Consider the following 19977-nt stretch of genomic DNA (forward strand, 5'->3'; position numbering starts at 1 on the left):
TTAAGTATACTACTTAAATAAAGTGCTTCTGTCTTCTATAGTAGAAAGAAAGGTGGTCCTAGCTCTTCTATATTCTTGCATAGGCTATTCGTTATCGAGTAGAGTTCTTCTGACCATAAAAACGGCTCGCGTGGGACTAAGTGTTAGATACCATTTTTACGCATATGTAATTAAAATGCATTAGATAAATACATTTAAAGAGAAGGTATACACAGTTGGTAAAAGCAAAAAGAGAAATAAATAAACAAAGTGAATAAAAAAATAAAAAAATAAAGTAATAGAAGAAACGACTCGCATGGAAGCAAAGAGTTAAAGACAATATATGCGCATATAGTTAAAATACATTAGTCAAAATTAAGAAAAAAAAAGAAAAAAAAAGCAGTTGCCATTTTGGTAATATTAGGATTTGTTAAATTAACTTAGCTTATATTGTTTGCCCATCTGTTCATTTTAAGTCTACAAACTCTAAATTTGATATACAGGTTAGTGAGATTTGGGAAAATATTTGTGAACGGTTTTCTTCCAGAGATTTGGCTGGTAAGGGGTCAAAGTTCAGCGATTTGACCTTTGAGAACTCTACCAAACTCCTCCGAGAATTTTTGGTCTAAACACTTGAAATTTTAGATATAGGTTTCCTGGATATGGATCTGTAATGGACTAGGATATATAAATACCCCAATCCCGTTACAAAAGAATAATGAAACGAATGGAATTGAAGACAAGGAAGACTCAATTGATGGATAAGATAAACGTCGTTTATTTGCTGTTGAAAGAATGAACGTTTTAGTTATAACATGTGTTCATGTCCGCGCGTGTGTAACCAATGTTCGTTGCGGGACTGGTGTTGTAGCAAGAATAGGAAATGTGTGTTCATCTCAAGTTGGGTTCACTATCGTTTGTTCACGCGTGGGAAGAGAAATGAGTGTTGTAGTGGAAATGAGAATGATAGTCCAGCGTGAAGACAAAGAAGAGGATATGAGAGTTGACATCAGTTAGCAGTCAGCTACGCGAAGGTGTTCTCAGGGAGCAGTAGTAGATAGAGAGAGAAAAAGTGAGAAAGCGTACAACGGTCTGTTAGCTCGTGCCCCATACATAGTAGTAAGTGGGCGTGACGCGCTCGAGCGTGCGCCTGTCGAAAGGGAGGCGGCTGGTTAGCCCAATCTCTCTGGTCGAGAGCTTGTCCTAAAAGGGTTAGAAACAGCTTGTGTCTTTGTTTTATACTTGTTTCTGGTGGTGATTTGCGCATGTGTATATTTCCTTAGAAAGCGGAAGTGACGTCGTCCATGTGTGCGTTCGTGTGCGCATTAGTGTGTGTGTCTGTACACGTGAATGTAAGTGTATGTACGCGAACGTGAATATGTGTACGCGTGTGGACGTGGGCGCATATGTTTTTGTGCGCGTATATGACATAGCTTGAAATGTGAATGTGTGTTTTTGTGCGAGACTAGAAAATGTTCGCACAGATCTAACTTAATAACTAGATTTGAGCTCAAAACAATGAAGATTAAGAGGTCATAATAAGTTTAAAAAAAATTGACCGCTTTTTTTTGGCTCGACATACACATCCAAACATGCGGGCAACGCCGGGCTGAAATGCTAGTATATCTATCAAAGTGAACGTGTATGTGTGTGTGTCTGTGTGTCTGTGTACATTTCCCTACGCAATAACTCTGTCAATTTTCAGTCTACAGACTGGAAATGCGATATATTGGGCTACTGAGATTTGGGAAAATTTTTGTAATTCGTTTTTGACCAGAAATTTAGCTGTTAAAAGGGTCAAATTCAACGATTTGACCTTTGAGAACTTTATCAAACTCCTCCGACAATTTTAGGTATAAACACTTGAGATTTTAGATATAGGTTCCTTGGACATGGATCTAACTTAATAACTTGAGTTGAGCCCCAACAAATAAATTTTAAGGGGTCATAATAGGGGTCAAATTTAAAAAAATTGACCGCTTTTTTTGTTGAACATACACCTCCAAATACCCGGGCAACGCCGGGCACCAATGCTAGTATGTATATATATATATATATATATATATATATATATATATATATATATATATATCATTAGCATATATGTGTGTATGCGGGTGTGTGTGTGTATAAAGATTAAACATCTCTTTTGAACTTTTGATTTCAGATAATATATGTGATATACACATAAAGTTAATTGATTTATTTACACCTCATGGATAAATCTTGTCGAAAACATGGTTAGTAATCAATATTTCAGGCAAGTCTTATTTCATTGGATGACATTAGATGATTTACGTCAACAGTTCTGTTGGAATCCAATGTTGAATTCACTTCAACCTCTTTTACTCGAAGCTATGATCTTGTTTCCCGTGAATGAGATATCAGTCGGGATGACAAGTCGTTCATCATTGGTAGCGCTTCTTGAAAGATAAGCCTTACAATTGCTCAACAAGTACAAAGTTGATGGCAGAAGTAATGCAAGTATAAGCATAAGGAGAGGACAGGTAATGACAGAATATTTAATGGTTTATCAAACGTCGAGTATTAATGGAAATCCGAAACATCCATGCGTATACATTGATATAAATTAACTTTATACAGCGTCATTTCATTCGAAGCTGGATATATATGTATATATATATATATATATATATATATATATACTAATTTATGCTAGTAGATAATCGAAATATCTTAATATGCGGACACACATTATCCATACACGTGTTTTAAGATGTATATATTTTTTTTCTTTCAAGTTAACACGTAGATAGAAATGATACATAGGTATTTTCTCGTTTTCGCAAAGTTTTCCTTTTATTTTTATTGGTCACAGTACAATTGTTTCACCCCAGTATTGGAATATAAGCATATAAATGTTCATCAAATTAAGACTTGGGCTCCACTGGCGTGTTAAAAAAAAACAATACTGCAAAAGTTATCAGTTATCTGAGGCTTCGTTTCGTTAAGCCTAATAATATATTCCAATCCACTGGGCCTCTTGATTGTATTTGCCTTCAGTTTCAAATAGAGGCCTCCAGTAGTTTTGTAAGGTTTTTCTCTGCGGGTGGACTATAGACAGTAATGTTGTTCCTTATAAGCTGCCTGTAAAAAAGTCCTCTGGTTTGTTTTAAATTGCCTGTTTTAGATCTGGGAGTTTATCTTGTTCTCCTGGTTTTTAATTCTCTGGGCAATTGCTAGTGTTTTACCCTCCAATTCTCTAGTTGTATTATGCAACCCCTCAATGTTCTCATGGTGGGATTTGGTACAAAGTTTTCTAATGGTGGTCTTAAGTCGATCCTGTACCGAAGGACCTGGAGGGACTGTTTTATTTGACTTAATTCCTTCCTGCAGAGGTTCATCTGGATACTATGGACCCTATTCAATGATAGTGTTTGAATGTTCGGGGGTTAATTTTTTTCTCAGTGTAGAGCCCAGCTACATATGTGATACGGTTGAGTTCTGTGAGCGTTACTGTTGTTGGTATTAGCCTTTTGAGAGCGCTCTTGGCTATAACATCCTTGCTATTCCAGCAGGTTGGATCCTGGACAAACATGGTCTGCCTTTGGTTCTTATAAACCTCACCTGCTAAATTCCTCCTCCAAAACTTATTGTTCATTATCTGCTTCTGGGAGTACAATTGGGGGTGATGGTGGTGATGGTTCAGTTAATGGTGTCCTGTTAGGTGATGTGCATTCCTGGGTTGGTGGTTGTGGGGTTCTCAGAGAGAGTTTGTGAGGACAGGTGTTATGTCAGCCGGAGACTCCAGAGGCACTGAAGTTCCAGGAGGGCTGGGCATGTGCTGGAAAAGCTTGATGGGTTCTGATGGTGAAGTTAGTTGTTTTAGTTTGACTTGATGGAGTAGGTCTGTTGTTGAAATTTTTATTGGGTTTTCTAGGGCACCTCTTTTGTCATAAAAAGAGCTGTTATTTTTGAAAACATGTAGTCTAGTTCTCTTGTGGTGAACAATTTGAGGCTGTTATAACGCTGCGTTGTTATCTTACCTGGAGAGATCTTGGTATTTTCAGGATAAAAATTAAAAAAGATCCCCCTCCAGGTTACTGTTCTGTCCTTTTGTCTTTGATGTTTAGTTTTGCATATTCTGTTGCCCATATCAGTGTCCACTTCCATTTCCACCTTCTGTCTTCGTCTTGTCTTCTCATTCTTTACTTTATAGTAGTCTTCCCTTGCGGTCTTCAGAGCTTCACGCCTAATGAGATCTACTTCCTCTTGTGGAATACGCGTGTGTCTGTGTATGTGTCCGACTAGGTTATTGATACGCATATAAGTATATGTGTGTGTTCCTCACTTGAAACTCTATATGCTAATTGTCTTTATCCACCCCTCTACGTCGATCTCTTTCTTTCTTTGACAAGTTAACCAATTATTTTCCTTTTATTAATTTTTATATTTTAGAACCAGATTAATTCGATGGCTAATAAACTTCACCTGGCGAATTTATTTTGGTTTCTTGCAACTAATTGTCCGAAACATTAGCGTGTTCAGTGTAGCGACTCTGTGATATTTGTCTATATAAATATTATATATATATATAGTAAGTTATAAAAATATACATGACATTATAACTTGCTATATAGCTCTACTTATGTATTGAGCACTGTTGATGTAAATACTTTAAGTTTACGCATAAAAGTATTCGTTTGTATATTAATTTATATGATTAAATGACGGAAAATGCTAATTTAATAGGCATTTGAGGAGAAATATTTACGGGCACTGATTCTTGGTCTGATGGTTAGAGCTGGTGACTGTCAAGACAATGGTTGTAAGTTCGATCCATGGCTGGGAAAAGGTGTATGCCTAGCCGCACTGATGACTTGTGATACAACGAAACAGTACTGTATGTGGATGACTATATATATATATATATATATATATAATATGAACCAACAGTTAATAAGATATGTTAAAAACACTTTGAAATGAGTTAAAAACATATTTAATCTGAAAAAGAAACACTAGATAAATGGATAGTCCTTAATCCGCGGGGTTTTGAAGAAATACTTTCCTTCTCATCAGAGGGTAGGAATTAGCAAAATGCGGGATCGAAGTTTGCATGCAGAAGTATTTGATGAAACAACAAGTAAGTCAACAATCTTACTTGAAAACAACAAAAAAAGTAAAGCAGAAGGAATATATATATATATATATATATATATATATATATATATATATATATATATATATATATATATATATATATCGTATCGAGCCAGAGATGTCACATGTTGCGGGGTTCAAATCGTTCGACTGGTATAAATCGTGACACCCTGCACTGAAGATTCCCGAAAGGATGAAACACTAGTGTCTGTAGGTATTTAATTATTATAGTAAAAAAAATTAGTATATATATATATATATATCTATATATATATATATATACATAAAGTTTTAAACATATATATGACAAGGGCTTTTGTAGCGAAACTGTATTTAATATATCAATTAAAACACAGCTCTAAAATAATGATAACAATAATAGCAAAATCAAATCTAAAAACAGAACATAAAGAGTTATAATAAAATATCAATTAGGAAAACTGATTTGGTAATACTTTACCATAAGCAATTACATAAAATGTATATGAATAAAACCGTAGACTGATATATATATATATATATATATATATATATATATATATATATATATATATATATATATATGTTTCTTTGTTTTCTGTGTGTAAATATTTAACCGATTACTCTGAAACAAATATATATATATATATACGAGCAAACAGTTAATAAAACATGTTAAAAAACACTTTGAAAAAGAGTTAAAAACCTATTTAATGTGAAAAGGAAACACTAGATAAATGGATAGTCCTTAATCCGCGGAGTTTCGAAGAAATGCTTTCCTTCTCATCAGAGGGTAAGGTAGGTTTGAATGTAAACTTTACGTTTCAACTTGCCGACATATTGATACTTCATTCTGCATATGTATGCAATTAATTTGTTCAGGTCGTTTAATATTAAATTTTTCGTACCTAAATCACGTTAGTCACATCCGTAGGAGACACGGGTTGATCACGAAATGTCTAGGTTTCGATACTAGCTAATGGTACCGGCTCATTCTTTAACATTTTGAAATTGTTATTATGTATTGAGAATAATATTATAGTCAATAAAGCATATGCTTTGTTATAATAAATACGAAATAAGTATGTTTTAAAATATGTTTCGCCGAAAATATATTGCGCTCTCTGTGCCAATGCTAGTCTTTAATAAAAACACACTAAAATTTCCCTAGGTCTGCAGTGGAACTTAGATATGATAATTAAAGTATGATAGAATATTAAATGGGAGCATTAGAAAAAGGGGTTTCTTTCAGTTGTATTTTAAATTATTCCAAAGTTCAGAGCTATTCATATCCGGAAAGGCGAAATCAATTACGAAACTTGTTGCCGTTTTAAAAGATTACATTTCTTTAATAAAGTTAATGATATGCATAAAATATGTGATCAACAACTAAATAATTCCTAAACGATACTTATGCACAGGATATAACATACGGATGGTATTTAAGGTTAAGCTCAACTTTTAAGATGTCTATTGTTTAGTTACTTCTTAGCTGTAAGTACAGTGTAGCTACAAATAGGTTTATAGATTACAACGTTGTTATTTCTACCCTGTATACATTCTGCATGAGTATCAAAAATGAACTAATCTGCGCTTATATCAGCATACTGTATTTTTTTAATGGTGGTTGTTTTTTTCGTTTCTTTATAAAAAAAACTATTTTATTCCAAAGATTATTCTGTTATTTATTTTAATAAAAAAAACAGTATTTAAACTCTTCAGTAAGTTCATCGCATTGGACAAAAATAGCGTTAACATATACGTAATTCGTTTTTCTTTCAGTAAATGTCACTTTTTTGTGTAGCCGGAAAGTGTAAACATGAACGTTCACATCAATTTGTATAGCAGCCGAATAATTAAAAAAACAGAAAAAAATTGCATAGAATTTCCAAGTGAAATTTATACGCACCTTTTTACTATTTTAACACAAGTGAAATTCAATTTGTTCGTTATCTTTTATTTATAAAATTGTTTTGTGAAATTACAGAATACTTCGGAGTCTCACCCAATAAAAAATGGTTTCCAAAAGTATAGTAAATATTAAAGCAGTCTATATACCGTATAAGTGCAAAAATATTTCAATTAAGAAGTTTTTTTTTTAATTTAAGTTTAAATAAGCAGTTTAAATGTTTAAAAATCACTGTAAATTGTCAAAATTAACACAGTTTTGAGATATTGTTCGCGCATTATTTTTATAAAAGATTACTGGTCGTCACGGCACTTTTTTCGTGGCCGTGTGGAATTGGAATTTACGTTTGAACATTTAAACTATTGAATCAAAAATAATTTCTTATTAAAATGAAAATTCCTAATTTAAACATTTTTTATATATAACGTTCGTAAAGAGTATCATTTTCTCAACAAGTGACAGTTTAAAATGTTTCTTAGGGACACTTAACGGAAAAAATATAAAGCCGTTCATAACGTAAACAGGTACATCTAACAGTTTTTAAACTACAAGTCATGAGTTATTTCTTAATCCAGAATAATCATACTTGTTATTACTATTATTATTGGCTCACATGGAGCTTTCACACAAATCAACAAACGATCTGATTGGAAACCTGAGTGCCAACAAGTCTCCCCACACGTCCAGCCCTCTCTACCTCCTTCGATAGCATTTGCAAATGTATTTACATAATCGCAACAGCCGCTTACCATTGATTTCTCGCTGGTAGTGGCCATTGGTTTATACTGGAATTTGAATGGCACTCAGCCTCGCCAAGGTCCCAGTTCTCTTTGCGCTTGCCCAGCCGTCTGGTTGGCGCTTGCTCCTCGGTCTTTCAGTCCTTATTGACCATTCTCGACCATTTGGTATCATTTTCTTTGGGGGGGAGGTGATAAAACAATGGGGGGAATGCGTGATGGGGGTGTAGAACTTGTAAATATGCAGTTTCGGTGTTCTTCATTCCCTGTAACGCTTATTCGTTATATTGTCTTGTATTATTCTCAGCATTCAAGGGGTTTCCTTAATATTTCAGTCGTTTTCATTACCGTTAGTCGTTGTACTTTTGCAGTTATTCCTCTGATTCCAATTTCCGACATTATTTTTTCGAAGTTTTTCGGAATTCTTTCTAGTGCTCCTACTATTATCGGTACTATTTTGATGTTCTTCATAATCCAAATCCCTTTTAACTCTCTGGCTAGCTCTGTGTATTTGCTTCGTTTCTCCTTTTCTTTCATACTCACCCTGTGGTCAGCTGGGACTGCAAAGTCTACGATTTGACAGGATTTTTCTTTCTTGTATATTATTACGACATCTGGTCTTATTGCTTGGAAGGGTTTGTCCGTCTGTATGTCCATGTCCCAGAGGATTTTGTGGTTCTCGTTTTCAAGTGCTGTTGCGGGCTTATGGTAGTACCATTTGTCTGTACGCTCAAAATGCAGTCGTTTACACAATTTCCAGTGCACCGCCCTCCCCACTTGGCCATGCCTATTATTATTATTATTATTATTATTATTATTATTATTAGTATTATTATTATTATTATTATTATTATTATTGTTGTTGTTGTTGTTGTTATTATTATTATCATTATTATTATTTTTGTTGTTGTTGTTATTATTATTATTATTATTATTATTAGTGTTTTAGGTGGTGGTGATTTTCGTGTTGTTATAATTGCTACTATTGCTATTTTGATTTTCTACATTCTTTATGTTTTTACTTTATTATTATTAGTAGTAATATTTGTGTTACATGTAAGTATAAAAATAGAGAATTTAGTTTAAAATGAAAATGAAATAGCATAGGCGAAATTCGAACCTCGTAATGTAGGTTTAGAAATAGATTACGTGTGAGAATTTAAAAATGTAAAACAAACATTTGTTTCGAATATAGATAAATATTTCAAGGAAAGAATGTGAACTCTCAAGTTTGTTATGAAATTTTAAATTGAAAGAATGCAGCTTATAAGATAATGTTTTTAACATATTGGAAAAATAGGTTACTGAGAAATAGGAAAAGTTTTGTACACGTATGTCCAGAGCACGTGAAAGAAGGCACATGTTTTAACATGTGTATGACGTAACGGAAAATAGAAAGTTCTAGGAATAGAGAAAAAACTTTAGAGTTAGACAGTCAGTGAGAAAACTCGGAGAGAGTCAGTCGTCTAGGGAGCGAGACGTCACTTCAAGAAAAAAATGTGAGACTTTGAATTCTTGGTGATGGAAACACGGCCGTGTGACGAAATAAACCATCAAGTGTTTTTTGTAAAGCTCGTCTTGTCTTATGATTCTTACAAGAAGGTAAAGTCCAATTGTATTATATATTTGTGTTATAAAATGTATTTACATACACGTCTCAACATCATAATGTCTTCACTCAAAGAGCTTTCTCCTTCTCTTCCATTCTACACATCTAAGAATGAACATTTTAATATATAAGAATAATAACATGAACAATCTCTCTAAATCTCAATGAAACCCCTACATAACATTTGTAGCAGTAGTATTAGTAGTATTATTAGTAGTTAAAGTATTGATAGTAATTTTGTTAGTAGTATGTTTTGTTACTATAACTATCCCTATTATTACTGTAACAATTCTTCTAATGATTATTATATGTCATACTCTTATGAATGCTATTATTGTCGTTGTTTCATTTATTACCATTTTATTCAACATTTTATCTGTTTTCCCAGTTGTTTGTTCGATTTTATCACTACAGTTAATTCTATTAAGAAGCGTAACGAGTATTGCTGACAGTAACATCATCATTATTTCTATTATATTTTCTAGGCATTAACATCAGTAGTAGTAATAATAAAATAATTAAAATTTCGCCACTTAATTTAATTTCCTAGGAAACGTGGAACGGGGATAGGCTAACCCCCCCCACATATATATATATATATATATATATATATATATATATATGTGTATATATATATATGTGTGTGTGTGGGGGTGTTTTGTATGAGTATGCGTGTGTACGAGTATGTGTATGTGCGCTATTCACATATTGAGATTTTTCAAAAGATGCTCCAGTAGCGATAAAAAAGCGAAGCGAATTCAAGTAAGCCATTCCTATGCAAAACGGAGTATATGTCATTAAAAAGTAAATTGCATTTGATATCAAGTGTCAGTATTCTGTGCTCTGTGCTGATTAAGTAAGCTAAAGATGATCTCCGAGTATAATCGCTAAGAAGATATAGGAAAAGTTAAGTAAATTGATTGTACGAACAATGCTATTATAATGTAGATTTAATGGTGTTATTAAGAAAAACTAGGTCTCATTACCAAGTGATATAAGCCAAGCTTTAACATCTGTCTCATCGCCGCAATGTCGCATCCTTGTGCCTAACATGTACTTTACTTGAAAGTACGATGAATTACTTGCAGCTGTGGTACATTCTTGACGCACTTACTCCTGATTAATTCGAGAAGCAGCAAAATACTACTGTTTCACTGTTTAGATCGCTAGATGTCCTTGGCTGCTAGAATTCGGGATTCCTTGTTTCCTGCTTTACGTATGTATAAACCTTTGAACAGCCACCTGTTAAATACAATCCTAAATGTGGGTTTCATTATGTTCCAAGTTGCAATATACCTTGCTTGTAAGTACAAAGAGTAAAAAAAAGTCATAATGCCAGCTTCTGTCTTCAATATATAACAGATATTATTCTCTTGCGATGATGCTTCAACTTTTTCTATATGGTTTCTGATTAACCCACGAAATGTAAAAAAGAAAAACACACATATGTATATGTTTTTTTTATTCACGCCTACCGAAAATAAGTCATATCGACATTTTGAAGTAAAAGACTACTGTCTTGACCATGTTTACAGGAGATGAACAACACGTCAGTTTACATTAAATTTTAACTTCTGCTTGACAGTGCAGTCAGGGAAGCAGGTAGCAGGAAGGGAATTTCAAAGGCCAACTGTGCGATGTAAGAAACTATTAGCGATTTAGCATTAGCAACTTCAATAGGGATGCAACGTTGCGGCGGGGACCCATGGGTTGGAGCTTAGTTTATAGTGTGAAACCTTTATATTGGAGAATCTTCTTTAAACCCTTCCCAAGACTAGCAGCAGATGCATCAGCGAATATATGGCACCAATACTCCATGCATGCGCAAATAGTTGCTTTGTAGATGTACAGTATTTTGTCAGGTGTGAGTAATCATCTACTAAGATAGAAGGAACCTACTTTCACTGCAGCAACTTTTGAAGTGTAACCATGTATTCCGTCTAGTTTATATTTCCTGTGAATTTTAGCATACGTGTTTGAAAGAAGAACTCTCAGGTAGGGAATTAATAGTCATTGCTATTGGTGTTTTGGTGATATGTTGTAATTATTAAAGGAGAGCAGATTAGTGTTATTAAAATCGAATGTTACCATCTATCTAAGCCATATTCCGCTATGGACTGGAGATTGATAGATTTGTGTATAACTAGTTTCTCCTCGTACGTATTATAGAGAACTGTATAATCGATAAATCCGTGTTTCCAACCATGTAATATGCATTTTTGTATATAGAAAGGAAACGTTTTCGAGATAAGTTATACTAAAATTCCAATATTATTATTTATTTTATGTTGTAAACATTTACAATTATCTTGTGGAGTCTACGTACTCATAGCACACCCGTAAACAGCAAATGCCACGTGTCACTTTATTTAATTATTTAAATTTGATTTCAAATCAAAATAATTAAATGTTAATATATGTTTTCTAAGCTTCCATCAGATGTATACAAACTCGTCTTTAATTCAATTCTTTTCTTGTGTAAAGCACGCAATCTGCAGAAAAATAGCATCGCGGAGACGATTCACTTTTGTCTGAATTGAAAAAAGAATCCACAAGAATATAAAAGACGGTGATTTGTTTTGCCTACAGCGAATTCAGACTATCTAGAATTCGGTTTCTGGTTCTTATCGGAAAAAGCTGGCGTATTATGTTTTGCATTAAAGCTGAGCAGAATAAAGATACAGACCTAAGATGAATTGTCATTTCTTGATAAATTTATTTCGTTTAAAGATACAGACCTAAGATGAATTGTTATTTCTTGATAAAATTATTTCGTTTATGCAATACTTTGTCATTTATAACAAAACAAATTCCTGAATATCTGCTCATGCTTCGTTTTTGTGTCGGTAATTTACAGAACAGGTGATCGTTTTTTTTTTTACAATATTTTCTATTTTAATATAAACGTTTCGATGAGCAGGTACTTTGTCAATCATAGCAGGTAATATTTATATTTTTCCTCATTCTCGCAATATGCGAAAGCTAATGTATTCATAGTTAATTGTCTGGTATAATGGTTGCTCTTTGTCTTTTTCTCATATTGACACGCAGACGCGCCCTTTAATAGGAAATGATAGAAGTCGTTGAATCGAATGTATAAATACCGGCTACATTTTTAGACACTGTAAGGAGACATGAATCTGATTTTCTGTTTTACATAAATAGGATCTATTTCTCATCGCGTGAGTCATGACTGGAATTTACCGTATTCGTTATAACGGCTAGGAGACGAGGTAGCTGTAACTTTTGTACCGTGGTCCAAACAGAGGGATTGTTTAGAGCAGTTATCTCTGCGTTGATAATTCGGTAACGATCAAACTTTATACGTAGGTAATTATTAATCATTTATTATTAAGTAATTATATATAGGCGCCTTTTAACCGGGATCTTTAATTTATTTAAACAAACATAAATTATTTCTCATTATGCCCGAAAACTGTTAGTATTGATCCCATTGGGTTTGGAGCGTACGTGATTGGCGTTAAAGGCAACTCTTGTTCGTTGGATCGAATCGCGTAATAGGTTAGAAGATTTGACTTTACATTGATTATTCCACAAACATGAAATTTATAGGTATGTAGATGATAATTAAATACACACACACACACCCACACACGCACACATACACACACACACACACACACATATATATATATATATAAGTGTGTGTGTGCGTGTGTTTATACATATTTTTGTATATTTAGTATTGGACACTGCAAACTAAAAAAACACACGTTCATATAAGCCATGTTTAAGGAATCCTCTCCAAAGGAATATCTTCTACTTCCTCCAATACTTCTAGTCATTCTGTCAACTTTTTCTTCGTTTCCTCTTAATCTTTCAATTTGGTACTTTCTTACTGCTCATGTTTTTCTTTTTTACATATTTTTCTTCTGTTTCGCTTTCTTTTACGTCATCGTCTTCTTCGACATCAATATATTCAATACCTCCGATATCAAGATCAATCATATACGGCATACTAAAGTTTTAATAAATAATTATTGGGATAAGAACATAATAATCATAACGCTAGCGAGTTATTTGTTGTAGAATTGATTCTGACAATTATTCATCGACGATAGATAAAGCTTGAATCGATTTCAAAGAAATATTTTATTTCACCGTATAATCTAGCCCTGCCAATCAGAACTTTGGGACTCTTTCAGCCAACTATTTCTGCAAATAAAATTCTTGTTAATCACTCAAATGTGCAAAGCGATAGGTGAATGTTTTTCATAGATATACTGTATATTTTTTAAGTAGTTGTTATACAAATACACGGGAGTTAATATCGTCGTCCAATCATGGCAGATATATTTACATAACAGCACGCTGTTCGTTATTGCCCGGTAGTAAAATGCGTTTTAAAGTCATATCGTTTGCAATTTTCTTCTTTTAATAGAGAAAAGCCTCTGCCATATTATTATATTATATATTATAATTTACTATAATCATATTATATAACTATTGTAATCATAATATATGCCTATTGTAATTATAATATATTATATCTTATTATATTATACGTAATATATAGTAGTGGTTTTCAAAGTATAAGTAATATGACTTTGGTGCTATCATCTAGACTCAAAACCCAAACGTTTTTATTGCCGGTATGGTGCACACACACACACACACACACACACACACACACACACACACACGTATATATATATATACAGGGAGCTGATTCTCTTTTACCTTGTGAAATATATTGTGGTGTTAATGGTTAGATTGTATGAGAATGTATATACGTGTGTAGATACGTGTATAAATCATCTATATGGTGTATGATGTGTGTTTGTCGAGGGTATTTACGCCGAGGGAGTATAAGGGCTTGTAGTTCGACGAAGCATCCGCCATATAAATACTTGTAAAACAGGCACTGGGGTGCAACATTTCTTCGATGGGACTGTGGTTGAAGCTTGGATGACAGTTCGGGACCTATCAGGTTGGCGACTCTTTTTGAAACCCTGTCCGAGAGCGAGAAACTAGTAGCCGATGCACTAATCTAAATGTGACAACAATGCTCCATACATGGCCGCATTCTGGCCTTGGAGAGGTACAGGATACATTCAGGTTTAAGTAACTTTCTCGCACGGTAGAAAAAGCCGATCTCCCCCACGAGGGAGGACCTTTGTGGCCTTCGGCCATATGTTCCGGCAAATACTGCAAGCAAAGACCATATGTGGGGGTAACCCCACATATCAGACCTTGGTCAATGTAGGGGAAACCCTTCATACCAATTGTCACTATCCAGCTCCAATTTCCCACCCATCGGGAGCCGGCCCTCTTTCCGCCCTTTCCCCTCTCTCCATATTAAAAAACGGCCTTGTGCCTAATTTGCCCAGTGGGGAAGCAAATAAATATAGCCCACGTTCCTCGTAGCGGCCTGGCAATGCTCTCAATGTATCTGTTCCAACTCATGTTCTCCGTGAATTGTAATCTAAAGAGTTTGAAAGAAGTACTTTCAGGTAATATACATTTAGCCATAGCTATTGGTTGTTGAGAAGGTTTCTTGAAATTATTGAAGGAGACAAGCTTAGTCTTGCAGATATAGAGTTCGTAGTATGTATGTTCATTAAAATACAGTTCATAGCGTGGCAAGCATATACATAAATACTTTTCCAACACAAAGGACAATTAACACTTTATAGGGAACATATCGGATCTATCGTTGGTCTTGTTTTACAGAAAGCTTCAATAGAAATTCTCCCTAAGAAACGACGGGTTTTATTTTCGGCAACTTTTAACTCCAGAATGTGTTTTCCCTTTTGCAAAGTTTCAACGCTGTTTCTGACCATCGCTATTTCTAAACCCCTCTATTCAGAGCCATTACGATCTGTACACTGTCTCTGTATTCTCCCGATTCCAACTGACTAAACTAATTTCTCCGTATCTCAAAAACTTCATCTCTCCTTCTAAATGACGTAATTAGTATACATTACTGATATAATCATGGATATTAAGCCAATTAAATAACACCATCCTATACTTTTCACGAACTAATCGTCTGTTTGGATACTAAAATCTCATATTCCTTTTTGTTTCAACCCTTATTCCCTTTCTCTATGTCTCTGAAACTGACTTAATTTTAAAAATATATTTACTATACGTTTATAAAATAGCAACATTATAACAAACTAGAATTAATATTTTGCTAATGAATTTCCCCCTAAGAAGATACGCCTTCATTGGAAATCCATGGATTAAAGAAATTAGCATAAATTATTGTATTCTTTGTCCAAACCACAAATGTTGTTTAACATTTTTTCTGAATGAAATTTCAATATGAGAACTATAAATTTAATTTGTTCTATCAAGAGAATATATATATATATATATATATATATATATATATATATATATATATATATATACATTTTTAACGTTTTTTTTGGAAAGAATTCCAACAATGTTCTCGATTACAAAGAAAAAACACACTTTTTTTTCGATATAAGAGCTTTATTTAAATGTACAGAAGGTAAGAAAATATTGGCACCGTCGCTTTCATCGCCCCCACATCAGTGGAGTTACTGTCTTTAAGAGTATATCAGAAAAAAATTGACCACATCCTGTCTGCTCATCCCTCGGCTAACATTCAAATCTGCGGTGACTTCAATGTCCATAATGTGGAATGGCTAACCCACTCAAATAAGACTGATGATAAGGGGAGGTTCTGTCATGATTTTTCCATTACCTATGATCTCACTCAGATTGTCCGCGAGCCCACCCGTGTACCCGATACTACCGGTCAGTTCGAAAGCTTCGTAGACCTTTTTCTATCCACTTCCCCTGAGCTATGCTCATGTTCCGTTCTATCCCCTCTGGGATCCTCCGACCACTGCGTCGTATCAGTTAAGATAAAAATGAAATCTACAGACGTACCTCTCCACCGTACTGTATACCGATACTCTATGGCGGACTGGGATAGCTTCCGTACATTCATATCTGATCTCCCTCTCCATTCCATGTTTAAAAAGGATGTGTCCTCTATAGTATCAGACCTGACCGAATGGTTACTTGTAGGCATAGACCAATTCATACCATCAAAAAAAATTCCATCAAAAACCTAACCGCCACCATGGTTCTCCCCCGAATGTGCTGCTGCCATCGCACACAGAAATCACTTTTGCCGTAGCTACCAACGTAATAGATGCACTGAAACTAAAGCTGCTTTCAGAACCGCCAGCAACCATTGTAAAAGAGTAATAAAAAATGCAAGAGAACTATATGCGCAATCCATTAAGTCCAAAGTAGCTGAGCAGCGGCTTGGTTCCCACCAGTTCTGGCAAATAGCAAGCAGGATCTTGAACAGAAACGTGCGCTCTATCCCAACCATTATCAATGGACCAGATGTCATCTCGACAACATCAAACAATGCCAAACTATTTGCCAAAAACTTTGCGGCAAATTCTACCCTATGTGACGAAGGCCATCAACTCCCCATATTCCCTCCTATAACAGACAACACGCTATGCAACATACAAATATCTGTGCGTGAGGTCCCCAAGCTAATCAAGAACCTTGACTCCAGTAAAGCAACTGGTCCCGACGGTATTCCAATTATAGAGTTAAAAAATTACAACCAGAACTTGCCCCCATACTTACCAAACAGTTTAAGCGTTGCCTTAAGGAGAAGTGCTTTCAAACACCCTGGAAAACCTCATCAGTATGTCATGTATTCAGGAATTCAGGTGATAAGTCATCCCCTCTCAGTACAGACAAATAAGTCTAGTGTGTCATGAGTAAGTTCCTGGAATCCACAATAAATAGAGAAGTAGTCAACCACCTCAGCAGAAATAACCTTCTTAGCGACGCACAATATGGTTTCCGCTCTGCTAGGTCTACAGCAGATGTGCTAACGGTTATATCTCATAGGATTAGCGAATCTCTCGACAAAGGGTTAATCTCTAGGGCAATTGCTCTCGACATATCAAAGACCTTCGATAAGGTATGGCATAAAGGCCTACTACACAAGATTTCCAGCTATCATTAAGTCATTTCTCTCAGATAGGCTCATAAGAGTAGTTGTTGATGGGCAGAAATCAGAGGCCCACAGTATTAATGCTGGGATCCCTCAGGGGTCCATCTCTTCCTGATCTACATCAATGATCTCCCAAAACGCATGCTAAAATCTTTCGTTGACATCTATGCTGATGACACGACCATCTATGGCGACAAGAAAGGCCGTAAATGATGATGTTCTCTCTGATTCTCTCTCCTCTGATCTTGAGCGCGTGGTACAGCGGGGAAAGAGGTGGCTGGTTACCTTTATTGCATTTAAGACCAAGCTCCTATCTCTACATCATAAACGCTCTCATCCCCATCTGGCATCAATTGAAATGGATGGCCCTCGTCTAAGGGAGGCCTCAGGATTTGATAAGCTCCTGGGTTTGACCTTTACACCTGATCTTAAATGGAACACATACATCAAGTCTGTGGCCAAGGTCGCTGGGAAAATGGTAGCATCCTTCTACCGCTCCAGACGATATTTCACTAATGATGCAATTCTCTATCTATATAAGAGCCACGTCCAAAGATAGAGTACTGCTGCCACATCTGGGCGGGAGCTGCTAAAAACAGCCTATCTTGCCTTGACGGAGTACAAAATACACTCCGTGACTTGGTGGGGGATGCCATTTCGCTACCCTGAAACCTCTTTCCCACAGAAGAGACGTAGCGAGCCTGTCACTGTTCTATCGTTATTTCCATGGCAGGTGCTCGTCTGAGCTCCATTCTCTGGTCCCCCTCGCCAATCTTTCTCAAATAACACCCGACTAACTGAAACCACCGTCAATGATTTTCCCTAATCCCTATCTGTGCCTAAATCAAAACGTGGATTCCATGAACAAAGCTTCTTTCTTCGAACTGCACGCCTGTGGAACTCTGTTCCGCTTGCTTGTTTCCCTCCCGACTTCAACCTGGATGTCGTCAAGTCTAACACAAACAAATTCCTGATGAACACCCCCCTTAGTAATGACACCTTACCAATTCTCCAATACTATTGCTACACTATCCCTTTGATTACTGTACACACAATAAACCTTATCCCTGAGTCGCCAGTGGGCCTTGATAAGTGGTGAACTCCATGTAAAAAAAAAACCCAAAAAACTGGTTGCCCTTTTGCTAGGCTTGGACCCGACGGTACCAATGTTTTTCTGACCTTCTGTACATATATATATATATATATATATATATATATATATATATATATATATAAAGTTCTTGGATGCATATTGACTGATCAATTAGAGTTTTTGATCGGCCTTGTAGCAAAAATCTATTCATTAACAGGACAATATCGCATTATAATATAATCGCAAGGCGGGCCTTTACAATGGTTATCGAACTAGAAATGCTGCATAGAGAAAAAAAACAAGTCTCACGTATTATTGATTTTAATGGGATTGACAATCATTTATTTCATTTACGTTAGACAAAGAATATTGTTCATGCATCAAAAACTAACATGCAATTATATTATAATTTGATACATTGGCTACTGTTGCATTTATTGATCTTTTACTTTGTATTTCCAATTAAATATCAGGTAATTTAGTGCATTGGTAACTGACACGAGATACTTCCTATGCATTCGTCGTTCCGACACAAATCGTTACTAAACTCACTACAAGAAAACAGGTGGTATGCTCAATGTCACCTGGAACAAGGCTTTCTAGATTTCGAATACTATCTAGTTTTCTTGATTAGCTTTGTAACCGTTTTTTTGTTACCGAAACAATGGTTTGTTAATGAGATCAGCCTGATGAATGCCACTGGTTTTCGTATTATTTGAATTATTCGAACAACTATTCCTCAATTTTCATAGCGTTTCGACTAATGTAAATTCCGAACTTCTTCAGGTTCTTGTCGATATCATGAATCTCTGCGTCGAAGCCGGGAATCTGCACTGGATTTTGAAAGCAATTCTTAATTAAATGCATATGAGTAGCATACTCATATTTTTTCAAGCATATCAAAGCTTAAACTTTACGTAATTCGTAAGTGTATTTCTATTGAGGCCGTCACTGTAGATTGAACCTCCAACATCTTGAAAAATATAACTTTACAACTGAATTTTTACAAGAACTGTATCCGCTAGGCCACGTATCTGCAAGAGGTTCATTCGAAATTTTATGCAGATTAGCAAGTACGAAAGAATGATTTCCGAGTTCGACAAGAAGCACCTGAAGAAAGTCTGAGCTTCCTACGATCAAAAACAAGATGAGAACAGTAGTCTAAAAATCAAAATAACACGAATAATCTATCTTTCTCTCAAAAACTCAAACACGTAATGTCATTTTTCACGAATGTTGAAAAGCAGCAAACATCTGCGTTTTCACTTGGAGGTTTAGAAAATGTTTTCCTCTTTTTAATAGTCATTGACACTCACAAGTATTTTCTGTCGTACCAACCAACAATTCTTTCATGTTTATACATAGGAAAACATTGATTTTTGTTTCTCTTCCTGTATTTTATTATTGTTAATTATGTGCATGCAGTTGGAACTAAACATACGTATTTCAAACTGAAATAAGCTTACTTATTTTCGGTAATCGACGTCAAATAAAATAATGAAATAAATGATTTTTGAGGGGTCGTTGTCTTATTATTCGTTCAAAGAACGTATGAGTCGG

This window comes from Euprymna scolopes, chromosome 7, assembly GCF_053919585.1.
Source record: "Euprymna scolopes isolate OS-2025 chromosome 7, ASM5391958v1, whole genome shotgun sequence".
Taxonomy (NCBI): Eukaryota; Metazoa; Mollusca; class Cephalopoda; order Sepiida; family Sepiolidae; genus Euprymna; species Euprymna scolopes.